The sequence below is a fragment of the Protopterus annectens genome, chromosome 14.part0 (assembly GCF_019279795.1).
Source record: "Protopterus annectens isolate FY-2018-M chromosome 14.part0, PAN1.0, whole genome shotgun sequence".
NCBI lineage: Eukaryota > Metazoa > Chordata > Ceratodontiformes > Protopteridae > Protopterus > Protopterus annectens.
The window spans coordinates 1109631263-1109653292 of NC_056748.1; the positions used below are offsets into that span (position 1 = coordinate 1109631263).

Below are 22030 nucleotides of genomic sequence, written 5' to 3' on the forward strand. Positions count from 1 at the left end.
TTGTGGAGAGGAGTATCCAAACTGTGAAAAGACACTTGAAAAAGAGTGCCGGCAATTTCAACATAGGTTGTCATCTTGTAGCTTTAAAATATACGCAACTCTATTGTAGAATCTGTCTCTCACCATGTCACTTGGTAATGGACAAATTACTAAAAAGCAAGTCACTGGAATGTATGTATTTACTAAAGCCAATAAAATGTGGCAAGAAAAGAGAGATGGTAGAAAGAAATTGGTGGAATGTTCCAGTGATAAGGATTCTAGAAGACTCAAATGACAGCTGAGAGGTGACAGAGGGAGAATCCAGTGTCCTCTCAAGGTTTGGGATCAGCACTTGGAATTGTTTTTGCAGTTGAAGCAAGATCATGCACACATCTTGGAGAAGTTGGCCTGTTTATTTACATTTGTTGATGGGGATTGACTTTCTGGAAAATCCATTTTCTGTGGTAAAACATCATGAGATGTCTCCCTGTATTTCTTATTTTGAAATGCAAGTGTTGTAAGGACAGAGGAAGGGTGTGTAACTGAGAGAAAATGAAAGCTAGAGGGAATAGATAGAACAGGATAGGAGATGAAGTGTGACGGATGAAAGAAAATGGCATGTTAATGACAAAGTAAGCTGAATTGGAGGGAGGAAGGAAGAGGAGCAGTGGGTTATTATGAATAATGAAAGAAGAAAAAAAACAGGAGTACCAAAGACTTTGGAGGTAGTGCAGCACTCCATTTGAATAAGCACAAGTGTGATGCGATGCTCCATTTGGATAAGTACGTGTGGAATGTGACGCTCCATTTGGATAAGTACGTGTGAGATGTGAAGCTTCATTTGGAGAAGTACGTATGGAAAGGATCATAGCTTACAACGTAGTGCGTATAGGAAGAATAGCATAGACTGTCTAATATGGCTGTCAGCAGCAGCCTGGGAAGAAATGTTGTAGGGATTTCAGGAGAGAAGTGGAAAGGGATTTCAGGAGAGAAGGGGAAAGGGATAAGTTTTAGTGATCAGATCACAAGGAATGTCACATGAACAAAGCAGATCGGAATTGTCCTAGGACTGATGGTACAGGCAAATACAGAAAGTTAAGAAACTTCTCATGAATGTTGGTAGCTGTAGTCATCATGCAGGAACAAGCATGCTAGCATATGGAACCACTGATGAGATGTAAAGAGGGATGTGAGAGGTGGCCAGGGCATGAAGAGATTCAGTGAATGCATTGTTCTTTTCAGAAGATGCTACCATTTCAAAGAGGTAGCACAGCAAGGAAGAGTAGCAATTGTAACTTAAGTGCATGGTTCAGAAAATGGACTGATGGGAGGATGACTGGCCAAGTGGATGACTGGGGGTGGGGCATAATACAGAAGGAACCTCTGGGTCACTGATGAACTTTACGCCCAGAGCTGGGAGAATATTGCTGAAATTGAGAATGCAAAGGTACATCAGAATGCTTATGCCATTAAACTGAGTTGCAAATGGAGTAAGAAGGAGCCTGATAACAGGATAAAAAGATTGGGTTGGGAGGGTAGCCTAATGGTTAAGGTATTTGCCTTACAAACACAAGGTGCAGGGTTTGAGTCTCGCAAGGGATAATTGGCTAGGCTTACAATGGCTCGCAAGGGCAGTTAGCCTAGTACTAACCTATGAAGGAACACTGAAGTAAACAAGTTGCACAGTAATAAGCAGAAATGTACAGGAATCACAAGGAAAAGCAAGATTATACAGTGTGTAGAAACAGCTGTGAAAAGGCTTATGATGTAGATTATGACTCAGAGCTGCCTGTTTTTGTTTTTTTCCCCAACTCCAGCATCGGTCTTTGAAGAAACAGCTCATAAATGTATCATCTAGCATTGCTAACTGACATTATTATGCCAGCCTCCTTTACATTGCTTTGCAATTGCAAATCTCACAGGTGCTGTTTGCTATCTCATGTTGCAGAATTTCGACTGGCTGGATACTCTGGAGTGCCAAGCAGGAGTAGAGTATTATGGGAAATCTGATGTACCAGTATAGCATTACTCAGTGGTGTTGAAGACTGCATTTTTGAATGTTTTCTTTAAAACTAATACTGGAGTTTTGTCAGTCTCTGAGAGGCAGAATTTTGTTTTAAATTTTAAACCAGAATTTAAGCAAAAGGCTAAAGGATGTGAGCTGTAGTTATGTGGTAGGGGGTCTGATTCCTTCATTTGCCTGATGTGTGACCTTGGCCAAGTCACTTAGACATTGCTCCTGGGGGCCACCCGCTGAAAAGGGACTGTGTGTCCAGTGGGCCTACCTAGTTAACAAATGGATATTATTATTATTATTATTATTATTATTATTGTTATTATTATTATTATGGTTATTATTATTATTGTTATTGTTATTATTATTGTTATTATTATTATTATGATTGTTATTGTTATTATTATTATTATTATTATTGTATGGGCATAGAATTCCTTTAAGGACAGTGGAAGTATAGCTCAGGTTAGCACAACCCACTCTTCCAAAACAAATAAGTGGAACCCATGTTGGTCCCATTCAAACTTTAAAAACTTATAGAATTATTTAAAGAAGAAGGTAAATGCATTACTGGACATGTTTCAGTAGGCTTTCCCCCAACCTCTGCTAACTGCCTTACATGGAGCTAATCTTAATGTAACATAAGGACACACACAGCACCTTATCCTTAGCATCAGACAGAGAGTGAGAAAAACAAAGGAAGAGTGAGAAAAACAAAGGAACAAAGATCTTAGTTCATTCCCTCCAATGGAGCTCTGGCAGTTTGTACTGCAATAACTTTCAATGGCTGCGTCCTGAGCCTTTTCACAAAACAAAGCTATGCCCCCACAATTCAGTGGAGTGCTAATATGTGTAGAACCATACATGCTACTAAAGAAGTATAAATAGCAAATTGTTCAGCACAAGCTGATTTTTACATAGTGATCATAGTCATCACATTCTAGGGCTTAAACCGCATGTGTTAAGTCAGAGTAGAATCAGTAAATATTTGTGTATTGTTTTGTAAAGAACTTAAAAAAATCTTGGTAAAAACTCTGGCTACACAAACATATTGCCGGAAGCATTTTGTTCATCCAGCTGTGGGCCTTCACATGAGGCTAAGCAGTTCAGCCTGTGTTGGCCTTCACATAAGGCTAAGCAGTTCAGCCTCTGTTGGCATTTTACATGAGTTGAAGCAGGTCAGCCTGTACCTGCCTTCACATGAGGCTAAGCAGTTCAGCCTGATTTGGCCTTCACATGAGGCTAAGCAGTTCAGCCTGAGTTGGCCTTCACATGAGGCTAAGCAGTTCAGCCTGAGTTGGCCTTCACATGAGGCTAAGCAGTTCAGCCTGTGTTGGCCTTCACATGAGGCTAAGCAGTTCAGCCTGAATCTGCCTTCACATGAGGCTAAGCAGTTCAGCCTGAATCTGCCTTCACATGAGGCTAAGCAGTTCAGCCTGTGCATTTGGCTGTTGAGATATTTACAGGAATATGAAAATGAATGTAGAAATAAATACTAGATGAACAACATTTAATTTCTAACTGCACTAAACAGCGGTTAAACATGATGGGCTATATTGCCCATCATAAAAAACTTTAATGGCATCTTTCAGTAACTATGGGACATAGCTTTGGAATTAATATAAATATGAGCAGTCAATATGAGATGTCTATGGGACACCACTATGACGGCCCTAGAGAAACACCTGAAGTTGTCACTGTCAGTGACTCCCTTTTTAGTTAGGGCACCATCGGTTTAGAAGGCTGAAAGAAGAACAAGATTTGAATTAGCATACATTTCATAAGGTAAAAGAGGGCTGCAAGTGTAGTAATTGTCTTTATTTGCTGACTGTAGTCTGCCACTTTTTTATAAAGATGTGTGGATCTTAGGAAAGACAGAAAAATTAAGGCAAAATCGAGAATATCCATGAAAATAGAGAACAGGTAAGAGACCTGATGCTCTTTTGAGCAGCAGTCTGAAAGAACTGAAAATGCATGGTATAATATATTATACCTTGCAGTTTTGTCTCTCCTGTACCAAATAGATCCATAATTCTCATTTAATAAATAGTTTGTCTGTAATAAAAAAAACTCTGGATATACCATACCAATTTTTTCATGCGCTATACTTTTCATTTTATATTTTCATGGAAATCTGTCTTAGCAGTGTCCCATATATAGAGAAAAAAATCATGATGATTGCTTCCTTATATCTATGACCTGGTCGGTAAGTAGCATATGTTGTACTGACAACTTGAACATTTTTTCAAGCCAATTAAGATGCAGTAAATGTTTTGTTTTAAATTTTCTATGTCACATATGTTTCTTTGGGGGGGTAGAAGGCAAGCATTCTGCAGCCACAGGTTACAAACTCTGTATTAATGGATGTGGAATACTTGTATGCCTTAATCTCCCAAAATGAAATCATGGATAGAAGATGCAAATTAGGAGCCAGGTTTAATTCACCTTAATTTGATCCTGATCTGGGTGGGTAGTCTATTGAACTCTATCTCCACATATGATGCCATGCATATCATTTCAATCAAGTCACTGATTTAAGACGATACAGTTACTAATTTAGTCTACCTGGGTAAGCTTTGTGGACAGGATAAGGGACATCTATTGTGGCGACGTGAGATGTATATCTGTTAATTTTGGAGGCACTGGATAAATTTAAAATTAATTTGCATAGTGTACAAGACTGAATATTACTTATCCACTGTGGACCTAAGTCACTCATGGTAACGGACCTAGATCAGTAAACAAACAACTACAGCACTAAAGTAAGGAAATACTGTGAAAGAATCTGTCATATCAACTGGTAAAATAGCAATGTTTTCCAAGTATTCATCTGAAAAGCTTTACATATCATAAAAATAGCAGGCAAGACATTAATATTATATTTAACTGTTAATAGTGATGCTTTAGTGGCAACTATATCAAGTATATGTGCACTGTTCCTATGGGGACCCTATATTTTATACAATTTCATATCATGTGACAGACGTTGCTAAATTATTAATAATGTATGTCAGCAGTAATATCTTATTGGCTATTTTACTAAATAAATTTGCAGTATTTGTATTGAGGAACCCTGTATTTTATAGTGTTTTCCCTTTTAATTTCTGCAAGTCTTTTGGGTTTCTAATATTATGGTGGGAATGGACCCCATTCCCAAGTCAAAGTATGATTAAAGTTCATGAATTGACTATTGTTTCAGTCTTTGTTAGCCAGGAGTTCTCTTCGCAGCACCCACAACGTGTCCAAAATTGACCCCTGGAATTCATACAAAGTTGCATGCATCAGTAACATGTTTAAGTACGATTGTAAATAATTTTTTATAAGACCCATTGCTCCTATTGCATCTGTCTGGTTAACCTTCTTCCATATTGCCCTCATTTCTGCCTTCAAATCGTGATATTTTATAACATTGTGTCTCTCTGTATGATAAACATTGTAGTCACTAAGTATAACAATTTCAAAGTTTAATGCTACTATATCTGGTCTTCTCGCATTAATTTTTTTGAACTGTTCATAATGGGTGATCCCATGTAATATAAACGTTATCATTTCCTATAATGCTTTGTGGCTTATGTTTCCAGTGGTGTCACTTCGATACCATAATGTTTGCACAATCCTCAATGCTACGCCACATTATTATGCCTTTCAGTATAAAGTCCTCTTGCCACTAGTATGTCACAACCAGCAACAAGATGTGCAACAGCTTCTATTTCTGTTCTACAAAACCATATTTATCTGTTTCTCCCACATGTTCAATGGACTTTGTAAACCAACATGTACATAGGCCACCATCTTGGAACACCAAAGTTAACCTTTTGTCTTTTGGTTTAAATTCACCTCTCCTTAACCATTCCTGCATTCATTCCTGATCAACATAAGGTTGTTCCAAGAGTTTTCTGTACTGATTATATTTATTTATTTTCTACATTTCTTGCTTTCTCATCTGGTCTTTCTCCTTGTATTCTTTCTTTTGTTTTTTTGGCATATTCAGTTGCTGCCTGATTTTTATGTACTCAGTCTGAACTTTTCCATTCCATCTTGACACCAATGTACTTCTGCAAAACTAAGCAGGGAAGTCCTCTTAGAATTATTCTCTTCGTGTTTTAAAACTTTCATGATGTTTGGGTCTTGAGGTCAGCAGATATGCATGCAGTTGTACAGTTGCAGATCTGTACATGTAATGAATTTCGAGTAGGCCCATACCTCCTTCAGAATAGGTAATATATAGTCTTGGTATACACTGATTTTTATAAATCATTTGATAAGCATTTTCATGTTTTCTTTATCCAACTGATCAGTACCTTTTGGGGCCAGTCACCCCAAAACTGTAAGTTAGGATGGGAAGAGCAAATGTGTTCCTCGATATCAAAGATGTTTTCAGTGTTAGTGTCTTCTAAAATATGCTTTACTAAGTTTACTTGCATTTGTTCATGTTTTATTGTTAAACCTTCATCAATTCCCAAATATTTATGTACTCTTTCTTGTTCAAGTTATTTTTCCCCATCTCAAGCTGATGTTTTCTTGGTACTGCAGGTTTTCTGCTTTAAAGGTTGCTTTTGCACATTTATCAAGACCAAATGACATTCTTATATCATTTGAAAAAGTTTTGACCACTTGCAGTTGTGCTTTTAGTTTCTTATCTGATGAACTATACAGTTTTAAATCACCTACAAAAATAAGGTGAAAAAAAAGTCTTTACAGCAGCAGAAAACTGGTTCCAACATATCTGTCTCCTCCTTAATCCCAAAAAAAAATTACTACTTTTTTCTCCAACCCTTAAGTCTGCCCCTCCCTCCTTTTCTATTGTCTCTTCTATTGTCTGAAAAGCGCTTAACTGTATTATTAAAACAGAGTTTCCTTTACTTGTCTCCAGTGGAAGTTTGTTTGCAGTTTGTTTGGATTATCAGTTTGTCTTTACACTACAGTTTGTTTCTTCGTGTATGCTATGGCATCTAACGACCCTGGTGATGGTGAGGGACTGTACATCTCCTATACTGCTTGCTTCTAATTCAGAAAGGAATGGTGAGGAAGAAGTAAACTTGACAGCTTTAATTTTAGAGTTAACCCAGCGAGTCGACCTTTTGACAACAAGACTGGATTCTCAACTAACGGCTTCCAACGGTAATAATTCGAATACCGTAGATACATCGGACCCCCTAGGATCTATACCTCTCGGGCAAAGGACACCACCTGGCCTAACAGCATCGAGTTCCGGCAATAGCTCAACAGCACGGAGTACCAGCAATAGCGGAACGAACCAGTTAGCAGACAGTGACTTTCACCGCCAATTGAGGGAAGATAACACAAACCCTAATGGCAATCACACACTAAATGGTAACTTGCCTATACAAACAACAGGCTCTTTGAACCTGGATTCAACTAACCATCTATGAGATGCCAATAATGGAACCGGAACAAGATTAACTGCTCAAAACAGCGTTAGAGAGCTTATTGGAGCTCCAACATTTCAGGACTGGATCCTTAACACCAGAAATTTCACTTTTAGTGAACAGACCACTTTGGAGCAACCGGCCGACAACGCTGATTCACTCGAGGTTAGTGAACAAACAGTTACCAATAATCTTAAAATTTTAGATGTGAAACTGCTAAAAATTAAAAAACTACAATTGGAAGTTAATTACTTCCAAGAATGCTGTAGACTATGTGTGGTACCTAAAGGACTTCGACATTATACTTACCTGACTGGTCTGATTGCAAATTCAGCATTCCATCTTGAATTAAAGACTTTATTTGATGAACAGGGTTTTGCACTCATGAACTGTATCATTAAACATTATAATTTACAAATAACTGAATTATCTAAAGAAGTCGCTGAATTGAATACTATGATTTTTAATCACACAGACTTCTTCAGATACAAGTTTGAATACGATAGAATCTTTAATTCTATTGACCAGCTTATGTTAAAACTCAAATTCAATAAGGTTAAAAAACTTAATAGAGACAAAGCAGCATACGGAAATGGGAAAGCATATCCAAACCCTCCAGGGTCACAAACTGGACTTGCAACCATTCCAGTTAATGAGCCTACTTTTATGCTATCTCAACATGACAATTTAGATCTTAGTCAAGAATTTGAAAACGATTATGCTAGCAGTAGAGACACTAATCCCAACAACAATAACAATAATACTTGGGCAGGGCGGCTCAGAAACGGAAAACAAAGGAGGTACAACGAAGAACAGTCAAATGGATACTTCTCGGATAGAACACAACATGAAGGCAATCACAATAATAATATTGATTTAGGTGCTATTCCTAAAAGACATTTTAACAACAACCAGCACCTAGGAAATAATCATAACATCCAGAATCAAAAAAACAAATTTCGCCCTTACAGCAACCCGAAGAGATAGAACATGACGGCACTGGGCCGGATGTCATTCATAATTTAGTGGGCGACTTTAATATTTACAATTTTTCATGTATTGAAATAAACCCTCTTCTGATTGAGTTGTTTGCTAAAGGACAGACATTTGTACCCAGCAAACATATGGACTTGGTCCAAGCCATTAAGGACCTGAAATTATTTGTAAGAAAACTAAACCTGAATTTATTACTAGGAGACTCTACAGCTATTATTAATCCACTTAGAGTAGTTAGTGAATACAATCCAATTTTACACCCTACACTTCAAATGTTTGAACAACTTATGGAATTGGATTTAAGATGTTTAAATAATAGTCAAAACAATATTTTTCATAAAAATTTGTCACTTGACAACATCAGTTCTGAAGAACTAGAAGCTCTAACTACTTTTAAATCTTTAAACATCAGAACTATGAAACCAAATAAGGGTGGAGGGTTAGTCATATTTGATAATTGTGACTATATAAACAGGGTTGAGAAAATCTTAGAATGTGACACATACAGTGAGGTGTCTATCAATGAGGTAAATACTGCATACATGAGGATCAAAGGGTATTACAGTGACTTATTTATGGATGGATACATCGACATAGACTCATATCATTATATATCTATGAACTGGCCAAAAATACCGATTTTATTCGCTACACCAAAAATTCATAAAAATATCATGAACCCACCATTTAGACCATTAATAGATGGACGTAATTCAATCACATATGCTGCAGCAAAACTTGTTGATAATATTTTGAAAAAATATCTCAAGACAGAATCCCAAGTCTGCAAAGACTCGTGGACCTTCTTAGAAAATTTAAACAAAATTGAATACAATAATCATTATAATTTTGTAACCATAGATGTCATAGACTTGTACACATCTATTCCCCATTTGGAAGCTATAGAATGGGTGAATTTATTTCTTATAAATAAAGAAGCACAACCTAATGAGATGTTTACAGTCACAACATTACTTGACATCATATTAACTAACAATTTCTTTACTTTTAACAACAAGTTATATTTACAAAAATGCGGCATTGCCATGGGTTCACCATGCGGTGCCAGTTTGGCAAACACAGTCATGGTTTATTGGGAAAACTTTTATATTTTCAAAAACACTGAATGGAGTCCATATATAAAATATTACACTCGGTTCCTTGATGACATTTTTATTTTATTCCAAGGACCGAATGAATCAGCCAACAAATTTCTATGTTACATAAATAATACCACTGAATTTTTCAAATTTACTTTAGATTTTCAAGATAAGACTATAAATTACCTAGACATTAATTTATATAAAGACCCTGAGAATACGCAGTACCTTGCCAAAATACACAGAAAAGAGACCTTCTGTAATTCTTACCTTCACTGTACTAGTTTACACCCTTTTACACAAAAGAAAGCAATAGTAAAGGGACAATTTATTAGGGCAGCTCGTATGACAACTTCAATTGACGACTTTGTCAGAATGCTGTCTAATAAAGACCTTTTTCATCGAAAGAGGTTACCCATATGAACTAGTCAATGATGTTTTAAATGAAGTAGCATATAAAAGAGAAAATGGCAACATAGTTCCAATCTTACAAATTAGAGAGAGAGAGTCCCTAGTGGAGAAAATATATATTTTAACACAGAAATTGTATCCAATTTGGAAAACTCTATGTTAGAAGCAAATCTGTCTAACAGTGAAGCAAAAGAAGAAGTAGGGAACTTCCAGACATGTTACGTCACAACGTATAATATTGACAGTAACATTATTAATAAGATACTGTACAAAAATTGGGGGCTCATACAACAAGATAAAACTATTAATTTCAAACTTCCAGAGCAACCTAAGGTAGTGTATAGAAAAGGTAAAAACATTAAAAACATATTGGAATCAAATACTACTAAAAAAGTATTTCCCAGTAGAAATGGCATGACATATTGTAATAGTTGCAACATGTGTAAGCATATGTCTTGTGGTGAATATGTTCATATTAATAACAAAAAATACAAAATTCAGAAGAAGTTGAATTGTGATTCTAAATTAGTAGTATATGCTGCTACGTGCACCCTCTGTCCAGCCTTCTATATAGGAAAAACTGAACGGCGGTTCAAAGAGAAGGGTGTACGAGCACGCATATGCAATACTCAACAGTAAGACAGAAAATGCTCTATTTAAGCATATTGCAACTAATCCAGGCCATAATTTCAAATTTACTGCATTTGATCAAATATACACTGATATCAGAGGAGGCCCATACAATTTACTATTAGAAGAACGGGAATTGATATGGCAGTGGAAAACAAATGCATTTGTAAAACCAGGTCTAAATGAACATTGTAATATCAGTTGTCTCCTGAAACTTAAAAGTTTAGACAGGTAATAATATATAATATATAACATACAATTTATATATAAAATCAGTGTGAACTGAAGTACTTAGTTCATTTATTAATTTACAATTCTATACACTATTACTTTTCCATCTTTTGTAGTATAAAATAGTAAATTGATATAGATATCAATTTTTAAAAATTTTTTTAATAAAACTTATTTGATATATGAAGCACATGTCTAGTTATGTGTGTATGTGTATATATATATATATATATATATATATATATATATATGCATATATATATATATATATACACACGTGTATGTGTGTGGATGTGTGTATATATGATTATACAATGGTGCATTTATATATATTTGTGATTTTCAGATTTTAAATATTAATATGATATGTTGAAATTATATACAATAGAATTTTAACAACAACATTGGTAAAAAGACTTTATTATTTCCTTAGGACACATCATCACATACAATTTATAGTCATATGCATGTAACCTATGCCAATGTTCATTGCAAAGGGTCACATAGAAATTCTTAATTCATAAAATAATATTCTTTAAAATATTAATGCAATAGGAAGAATTTAATATAATAAAAGAGACTAGTTCTATATATTATAACATATCTCATGCATATGAAGGTCTAGCCGGGTTTCTTCTGTTTCATCTTAGTGCCTTCCTATCAATTGTTATTCCATACTACGTACGGTTTCTTTTAGGTGTAGAGCACTAGTGTATATATTGCTTTAAATGTTGATTGTTTTTTTATAAAGCCAAATTAGTTAATTGAATATATTATATAAGGTTTTAATCAATTAATTGCAAGTAGTCTGAAGAAGTTACTCTGATTGGGAGTGACGAAAAGCGCTTAACTGTATTATTAAAACAGAGTTTCCTTTACTTGCCTCCAGTGGACGTTTGTTTGCAGTTCGTTTGGATTTTCTATTGTCTCTGACAATGGCACTATCATTACACCTGATTGTTCCACTAAACTACTAGGGTTTACAATAGATAATCAACTAAACTTTGATTCCCACATCAACCTAACCATCAAAGCTGTTAATAAAAAGATAGGTGCCCTCTACAGACTTAAACCCTTTCTTTCAGCAACTACCAGGGTGTCTCTAGCCCAAACTCATCTCATCTCTACATTATTGTATGCCTCTCCATCTTTTATCAACCTATCAAAATCTAACATTCAGAAACTAGCCACATCCTACCATAGCATTGCCAGGTTTGCCACCACAGGCTCCCCATTTCGTACCCATCATTGTGTTAATCTCAAAAAAACTTGGCTGGCTTGAACTTCAAAATCTTATTCTTCTACATCAATTAGTTATCACCTATAACATTCTCCAGTACCCTTCTAATACACCCATACTAAATAACCTTGTGACCCCTTACAGAAATCTTACTTCCCTTCACTCATCTTTCAAACTGCTGGTAGCTACTCTCAAATCACACAATAAATCTGGTGACTCCTTGTTCACAAATGTTGGCTCGTACTGGAATAAACTTCCCATTGAACTGACTACTTTAGTCTCATCACAACTTTTTAAGAAACAATTAAAGAACGATTTCAAATCTCACTGGCTTTGCCCTTGCTCAAATCCTGACTGACCCCAGCATCCAACTTCCATTATAGTTCCCTCCTTTGCCTGTTGCTATACATCCATCTTGTCTACTTGTCTCTCTCATTACTACTCCTCCTCTGCAGCTCTCCTGGCATCCACATGGATATTACTATTCATATGATGTCACTTTCTCATTTACACTAGATATATTACTGCAACCTGTTATCTCACCTTCTATTTAAACCTTGTATTTTGATTCCTACTGTACAAGTCTGGGTCTTAAAACTATTTGCTCTGGCACAAAATGTTTATTATATCTGTTAATATTGTAAATATTGTATAGACTCTAGTGTCTGTTTATTTTTTTCATTACAATTCCTGCTACTGTAAAGAGTATGGGATTAGGGATCCTCATATTTTTTTCTGTTAAATTGCTACTCTTCTGTTAAATTGCTGGAATAATTCTGTAGTTACTTACATTTTAGTCTCTTAATGTGCTGTTTTATTTAGTGGAGCTTTTCTCCTCGGGCCTCTGCTGAAAATGGACATGTATCCAGCCAGACTAGCCCGGTCAACAAATGTAAAATAAAATAAAAAAGGCGAGAAGTCTTTACACTTGATTTTTTGGAGCTAAGCTGTAGCGATGACCTAATCTGTTAAGCAGACAGCTTAATTGATTAAGGACAATACAAAAGAGCAGCGGTGACAGTCACCCTGGAATATCCCCCTTTGAATTTTTACCCCAAGAATAATAATTTGTCCTTTATCATTGCTTATCTGCAAAGTGGTTTGCCACTGTTTGATGGTCACTGTAATATAAGGTATCAGTGTAGGGTGTATCTTGCACATTTTTAAGCACTCTTTTTATCCATGAGTATGGAGGTTATCCGTGCCATACTTGGATTCTTCCCCTTTTTACAGTTAGCCATTCTAACTTTATTTAACAACAAATGATACTTTGTTCTATATGATTTTCTTTTCTATTTCCATGTCTGAGTTTTCTTCTGTTTGACTAAAAACTCTGTCAGCATCAATTCCAGTGTATAATTTATTCATCTTTGAAAGGCAAGTTATTGGTCTATAGTTTTTAGGATAGCTTGCAGGTTCGCTCTTAAGCAGGAGTATTGTTTTTCCTCTTATTAACCAGGTTGTGGTCTATTCGGGGTACACATATAAATAGTCCTTACTCAAGGCTAAATCTGCAAGTAAAGATGTTAATACTTTTAGCCAGTAGTCAGGTACTGTATCTGGGCCTGAGTTTTTCCAATTAGCAGCTTTTCTTAACTTTGTTTCAATCTCTCTGGCTGTTACTTTATCCCATTTCATATCCTAAACATTTGAACAACTTCTTTCTTTTATGTGTTCTGTCCATTTAGCATCTATATTTTCCACAGGATCTTCATAGATATTTCTCCAAAAATGTATCTGTTTCTTCTTTTTTTGGTGGTGTTTCAATTCCTTTTGCTTTGCTTCCCAATTATATATAAATTTTTTTGGGTCATCAATAAATTGCTTACTTTGTACTTTTTCTGTATATTTATTTGCATATCTTCTAAGTTTTTCTACTTGTGCTGATATTTTTAGTTTGAGAGTGTACGATGGATCCTGATCTGTTCTGATACTGCGCATTGCTATTATCACATATATTGAGTGCTTTTCTGACTGTGACAGTTCTTGTCTTAATTGCTTTGGAGTTTTCACTGCTTGCTACTTCTATGATGGCATTTGACTTCCCCCTTTCCTAGTTACTGTGTTCATTTGTTTGATAAAACTTCTAAGTTTTGGGGTTTTATTGATTTTCTGTACTCTTTCTTTCATTCATCTTAATATGTCTGTCCATCTCAATTAAACCAAGCAACTCTTCTCTTGGATCATTTTCGTCTAAACTGAGGGCACATTCTTTGTTTCCATATCCTGTGGCATTCTACAGAAAGATCCAGACCATCTTCATGTTCCACATTCTCGCCAGTTTCATCCTGCGTCATCCATTGCTCATTCATATGGGAATTCACTAGCCTAACACTCTACAACACTGCATCAGAGTTGCTATTGTTTCTTGTTCCTTCCCTTGCTGTGCAACTCCAGTTGAATTTTGTACTGGTTTCCTATGGAAGGATCTAAAGTATTTTCATATGGCATCTGATCAGATATTTCCCATTCCACTGGTTTCTCCTTAATTTGGGGAGTCATTGCTCTGTCCTGCTGTGGTGTTAACTGAGTTAGATTTTCTCCACTAAAGCCTTCTCTTTGCAGGTAATCCCTAACCTCAGTTTCTATTTCTTTAACTTCTTCATTACTAATCCTCTTTTCTGCTTTCTTATTTTTTGTATTGTAAACTTTTCCATATCCAGATGCCTTTGCCTGTATTTCTCTTCAGATATCTTTGTTATTGCTCTTTTTCTATCAATTAGTTTTGCTTTCTCCTTTGCATAAATATTGCACCACATTAAATCTATTTTCTTTTCCATGTCCGTGTTTCCTTTTCAGATGTCTCTTGTTCCTCCTGTTTCTCCTTACTTGAGGGACTCTTTGCTCTATCAGCCTGTGATATAACCTCTGCTAACTTTTTACATTAAATCCTTTACTTAACAGGTTTTCTATAACTTCAGCTTCTATTTTTTAACTTCTGCTTTACTAATCTTCTGTTCTGTGCTCCCTCTTTGTGATCTTATTTTTTGTAGCTGGATGGCTTTGCCAGTATTTCTCTTCTTGCCAGCATTTTAATACAAGTGTTACTAAAGTCATAACTGAATAGGTCAATGTGATATTTTGTGCTGCGTTGTTCTTCAATGTGTGTTTTTGATGCATTATTTGCTGTCTTGTAGTCATTAAAACAGTGAATTTAGTCAAATGGCATAGAAGGAATTTTCATCTGTAGTAGTACTGACCTATACTCAAGAGGCCTTAGAATGAGACAGAATCCATGAGGCTCTGAGCAATGGAAGTACGGGACAACATTGTTTACTGCCTGGCTGCAGGCCTCAATGGAGAGTGTGCAGTCTAACTCAAGTATGTAGAAACCAGTGCGTATAGGCCAATCATCTGTAGAAGAGGAAGCATGTGATCGCACATTATTTGCCTCAGTGCCACTGCTTGCTATGAAAATGGAGGATGGGGTTAAGGGTGTGCCAAAAGCAAAGGCCCCCCCCACCACCATCGGGATAGTGCAGTACAACGATGTCCCATCTCCTCAATACATTTTATGGAGAGTGGATGGTATAGGGCCATCAAAATCATATGTGCAAGTCAAAATCATATGTACAAAAAAAAGAAACCTTTTGGCTAGAACCATTCGTCTCTTTATTGTTTTTATTCCAACAGTGATGTGTACCATTCTAGTTCCTTTCTTGTTGCTGTGACAATCCTAGCCATTTACAATGAATAATATTTGTAATGTAAGAACTTACATTGTTAAAAAAAATACTTAGTTTCTCATTTGTGACGATTGCTAATGTATTTAAGAGATGGAACTAGCAGGCCTATAATTATTGTTGTTTTTTTTTTTTTTGTATACCATAATGGTCTTTGTTTCCATCAAACACAGAAAACGAAATGTATATCGCAATTGTGCCACTACTGCATAAGTGTTCTAATCAGACAGCATGCTTTATGTGAGCAACATTGTTTGATTTAGACTGGAGTCACATTTTGGGACCACTTCTGCAGTTCTCTCTTGTAATTGTCTTTTCATTATGTATGTGTGTTTGCATATGTGCGTATATAATTTTCTTTTTCCCCACAATGATAACATGTCCATACCTCTACAATCCCTTTTTCCCCACATTTGTACATGGGATTGAGGTATCAGTTCCACTGTGACAGTCATCTAGAACCAATAGCATGTCTTGTAAAAAATCTTTTAACATACCTGTTGGATGACACTGCCTCCCAGATGTCACAGGCTAGAGTTGCTAACAAGCCAGTAGTTGTATCTTTCGGCTTTTCCCGGTTAGGGGTCGCCACAGCGGAACTCCGGTCTGCTTATGATTGGCAGTAGATTTTTATGTACCGAGTTGCCAGCCCTGATGCACAACCTTCAACGAAGGTACGCCCATTCACGCACGTCTCCACACAGAAGACGCTTTAGCTGAGAATCGAACAGGACAACGTCTTACTGTGAGGCGACAACTCTACCGCAGCACCACCACCGTAGCTTAATACTCCAAAACTGTAGTCTTGTTTACTTGCTAAGGTTTCTCCCACAACAGTGAATCTTCACTCATGATGTACTGAAATGGTTATGACTTCAATTCTTTATTGAAACTTGAAGACGGGAGAAATTCCTTCCTGTCCTGGGTGTCTCAATAATGCTAAAGACATTTTTGAGGAAGTCTGTGTACTATGACCTGATGTCTGTAAACAGAGAGAATACTAAAGCACAACTGTCAGAATGAATTTCTTTATTTTAGAAATTGTTTCCAAGTAAACTGGGCCAGAGAACAAATTTGTGTTCTGTGAAAATTGCTTCAGACACTCCTCTACAGCTGTGTACTACAGGTCTAGTTAAGAAAACACGGTTCTGCTTTAATATGGGATGTTAAAGTAAGAGAACAGTTCAAATGTGAAACATTCTGTCCTTGTGTTTTGACCTTACCTTTATTACAAATTTTGTAATAAATTGAGTATTATTTATATAAGGAAAACATTACTGAGTGTTGTAACATGAGATCTTTGGAAATGTGTTTGGAAGTAAAGAGAATCTCTTAGAGGTGTAACAAATTTGAGCTATCATTCTAAGTGAGAAAAAAGAAAAAATATTGCATGAATTAATTGTCATGCTAGAAGGTATGAGATGGAATTGAAAAATATATTCCAAATGGTACAGTCTAAGCTCAGAATATTTTGATCTATATATACGGTTTATGATTATTTCTCCAAATTGAACATCAGTGAATTGCTACTAATTCAAAACAAAAACGCAAAATTTATAATGCTGAACAGTGTCAAACTCCTAGAGGCGAATGTTCGAATTCGACATAATTCGAACATTCTCCACACTTCCAGAAACAGTATTATGTGACTTGCACAGTAAAAAAACGTGTTTGTAGGGGGGCAAGCCCCCCTTCACCACCCATGTTAGGGGAGTGCACCCCCACACCCCTCTGCTACTTAAATATACAAATTCCAGGACTGCACTATAGTGAGGGAAAGGGTACAGTTCCCATTCCCACTACAGTGCATTCTGCATCACAATGTCGAACCTAGCATTTGCTGTTGTAAGATTCGACATTGTGACATATTTTTTCATTGTATAAAATGGCACTTTCGCACAAATATAAATTGCATGAAGTGCGATCGACAAAATGATGTACAGCTGATTATATATAGTTAGTCATGTAGTCTGCCATTGTAAATTTGCTTGAAATTGCTTTCCAGTCATTCTCTTAACTGTTAATTCTATTCTATAAAAATGAATTGTTGCCAGTAAGATTTATGTCTCAACTTTATTTTGAGACAGACAGTGGTATTCTACAAAAGGGCCTTACAGAAACAGATGCTTGGTGCCAGAGCCATGGGCTCAAGCTTAATGCCAAGAAATGTATAGTTATCCCCTTTGGGAAAAACCATGTACCTATGAATTACCACATAGGTGGCAGTACACTAAACGCAGAAAGTTTGATGACAGACTTAGGGACACAGGTGGACAGAGGTCTCACCTTCGATAACCACATCGCCACAGCAGTCAGGAAATTATTTTATGTGGCACACCTCATCACTAAGGGCTTTTCATCTAGGAAAAACGAGGTTATTGTCCCACTGTACTCATCCCTCATTGTACCTATTAATAGAGTACAACGCCCCATTTGGTATGTACCTCACAAGACATCTGCAACTGCACATCTGCAACTGCTGGAAAGTCCGCAGAAATACCTCACTAAAAGAATCACAGGCCTAAAGCAGATGCTCTATACTGACTGTCTAAGAAAACCTCCAGCTATACTTTGTGGCATGTCGTCTACTCATAGGCAATCTCTGCTTAACATACAAGGCCATGTCAAACCCAGAGCTGTTGGACATGCTCCACTTTAAGAAATCCCAATCCCTCAGAGCCACATGCTTCGGGGATCTAAACCTTGTCATCGCAATGAACACAACATGCTGGAGGGTTAGGTTCCTGACACAGAGACTCCCCATACTCTGGAATATATGTCAAGCAGAGCACCTCCATGGCCCTCTTCAAAAGGAACCTTGACGATTGGATGGGAGATGGGAAATTAACCCCGGGGATCACATCAGTCACCCTCTAGACCGGGGTCCAGGGAAGTAAATATTGTGGGAAGAAATATCCAAGGAATTTTTATGGCTAGGCTTGTATAGGCCCTAGGGCCGATAGCCTAGTACCAACCTATGAACCTATAACATTTGTAATGCCTTTATCAGCACTTCTTTTTTTACAGTGGTGTAATACAGCATGCGTAGCATAGTTAAAATATTTTTGCTGGTGAAATTTGATTGGCTGCCAGTGCAGAACACTTGACAAGTTGTATCCAACCAAATATAACATTGATGATATAGATTTATTCCTGAATTATAACAAGCTTGCCATGCTATTGCAAATTATTGCAGATAAGGACGTGTACTTATTGCAATGTTGCTGTTCAGCAATCAAAGCCATGTTAATGAATATATATTTTGAAAACCAACTTTGAAGTTAGCAGCATCTCATATGGGTTTATTTATTTATTTATTTTTTTGGTTTGTGTGTGATTTCAGTAAAACATGATGCTAAAGTTAATCTTTTTTGCTTTCAATATTAAAAACTCTGTGATTTCCATCCAGGGTGGTACCATACTATTTTTTTACATCGTTATAAATTGTCATTATTGTTTTCATGACTACCACATTATCTTTACTTTGTTCTTTTCTGACCCTACCTCCTATTCTTTTACAGTTTTCTTTCATGCATTCTTTAGTACATCATTGACCACCAAGAAAACATAGAACTGCTTATTTACGTAAAAGACATTAGTTTGATTACACATTATTAATTAAATGTAAACACCAGTTAGTGTTTTTGTTAAGATAATATCGAATTGAGTTTATCATTTTGGTGTAATATTGCACATAAATGTAGTGTTTTGGCTAGTGTCACATGATAGCATACAAAACAGTGGAAAAGATATAATCCTGGGGATTCATAAACAACGTGTCCATGATCACAGCCAAACCAACACTATTCACATTGTGTGTACAATGAGTAGCATTGCTAATTATATATGTGCATGGACAGGCCATTGTGGAAAACTACATATAAACCAACAAGGGATTAAAACCCATCTGCCTGTGTGGTCACAATGTAGACATCACTGCACAAATAGGTCGAGTCTTGGAAGCTGTAACATGCATGTGTTGTGTTTTAACTTTGCATTTTCATGGTAGGTTATTAGTGCATAATATGAATTTAGTATTGTGCTACAATGTACACTTCCATGAATTTTAACCCATCACTCCAAATGTAATGCACTCTAGACCAGCGCAGTATCAAATGAAGCCACACAACTTATAATCAACATGTTGGAAAGCAGCATGCAGTTCAAGGAAAGGTTGTAATGCTGTGGAAGACTGAAAAAATGAACTTTAACCAGCATGCAACAAGCAGGGGATTAGAACCCTCACCTTACTTATATGGTCAGTGTACATGCATAACAATGGTAAACTGTTAAATACATGCACTAGGTTTAGGTTTATTTCATACATGAATTTCAAGTGATTAGTACTTGTAGCAATCTTCAAAACAATGCATATCAGGTTAGACCTCCTTGTATTTGTACCCCTTCATGCCGGATTCTGTCTAGACCAGTTTATTATTAGGTGAGCCACAGATGTTTTAATAAGTGTGTCAGAAAATACACATTGAAGGGAATGCTAGAATATTGTGGAAGTCTGAAAGATGAACATTGATAAATAAATAGCCATCAGTGGATCAAAACCCTCCCATAAGTGTACTGAGAATATACACACCACTTCATAACTGCAATGAGCCATGGAAGCTCAAGTGAAATTATTAACTTCACCTCATATCAGTATTGCCTGGAGTCACGCATTTGTGGTCAGCTCAGTTGCATATCAAATGCCAAGGTCTTAGTGTGTTCAGTGGATTTTTGTCAGTTTTTGCCATTTGTAATTTTTCAGTGGGTACGTATGGACAGTGAAATTGCTCTCTGCCAACACTCGTGCAATGTATACTGCAGATTATTATTCTTGTTTTATGAATCCTTTTTGGCTATGTGTATGTTAGGATGTGTTTCATAATATCATTAAAGGCTATAAAGAATATAGGATAGAGGTGAAAAGGGCAGTAATTGGGCGAGTGGACAAAAGGTGAGGAGATGAGGATTGAACAAGACTGAGGAGCGTGTAGGAAATGGACATTACAGGCTATGAGCCCATGACATTCACATTGATATGATACCTAACAGTGCATTACCAAGGGCAGCCACTGAAGCTGGAGCCCGTAACATTCACATTGATATGATACCTAACAGTGCATTACCAATGGCAGACACTGAATCTGTCCAACTCTTAATGAGTCATTATTGACATTTGATTACTGGGAAAGTCCGACTAGGTAAGAGCCCATTTTCAGCAGATGCCCAGGGACAAAAGCTCCAAAGTAATACAAAACATTTTAAGAACAATAATTTTTACAGTCTTTAAAAATAAAACCACTGCAGTTTTGAATAATTTTACCAGATTAGACATATGAATACAGTGGTTAAGAATAGATACAAGTTATGTGACGATGCTTTGATGAAGTTTTAGCTGGTTTATAGTGAAATTAAAGATAAGCAAGTACAATACACACATAAATTGCAATACAAAGTGACAGAAAAGCAGGCTTATGGTATATTTAGAGGGACAGCCAGTGGGAGAGAAATTGATAGAAGTAAGGAAGTGAGAGAATATGGAAAATAAGGAGGTGTATGGTATGAGTAGGTATTTGTTCACATTTAGGGATATAGTTTATCCATTTGTTGAGCAATAACAGAACCAGGTTTCGACCAATAAATCTTTCAGAGGGTTTTGAAGGATAGGAGAGGGAAGGTATTGACCTGAAGGATACTGAAAAAGAGTTCCAGGCGTTAACAACATGGTACAAGTACAGCTAATGTCGAGTAGATTTTGGTCATTGGATTGTAATGACCAACTGGGAACATAGTTGTGTGCAATGTTATTTAGTGATGAACAAGCAGATGGCTTTTTAATTTTATAGGTGGTAACTAAGAAACTGTGTATATGTGCTTTGATAGGGTAGTTCTAACCAGGCTTTTTAGTGCTATACAGTGGTGGGGTCTGAGAAGAGTATTTGCAAATGTAACAACTTTGTTAGAGCGTTGTACGGATTTTGATTTACATGATGCCTGAAGGGTTAGCAAGGATGGGAGCAGCATGAAGAAGTGGGAGGATGAGAAGTAGTGTCAAGTGTAATTTTATTTGTGTCCGTGAGAAAGTTTTTGGTTCTATAAAGCATCCCAGAGTTTTTGATGAGTTTTTGTTATGCAATTTTGTATATGCAGGTTGAATTTAAGATGATCATTCAGTATTATCCCTAATAATTTACTATGAGAAGTGACTTCAGTGGTTGTTTTAAAAAAGAGAGAATTTTAAAGTTTGTTTTCCATAGGAGAGAGATTTGGGTGGGGGAGGTATTTATTTATTCATTTATTTTAGGGTTGAGCATGTGTTGTGAGTTGCAAAGTGATGTTTCAGTTGCTGTTAAAGCTTC

General features: G+C 36.4%; 1 protein-coding gene across 1 annotated transcript in view; it reads left to right on the top strand.

Annotated features, from left to right (window-relative positions):
* Positions 1–22030, top strand: part of PALD1 (phosphatase domain containing paladin 1) — a gene marked incomplete in the record, with an annotated part of 1459376 nt that overhangs the window by 370099 nt on the left and 1067247 nt on the right.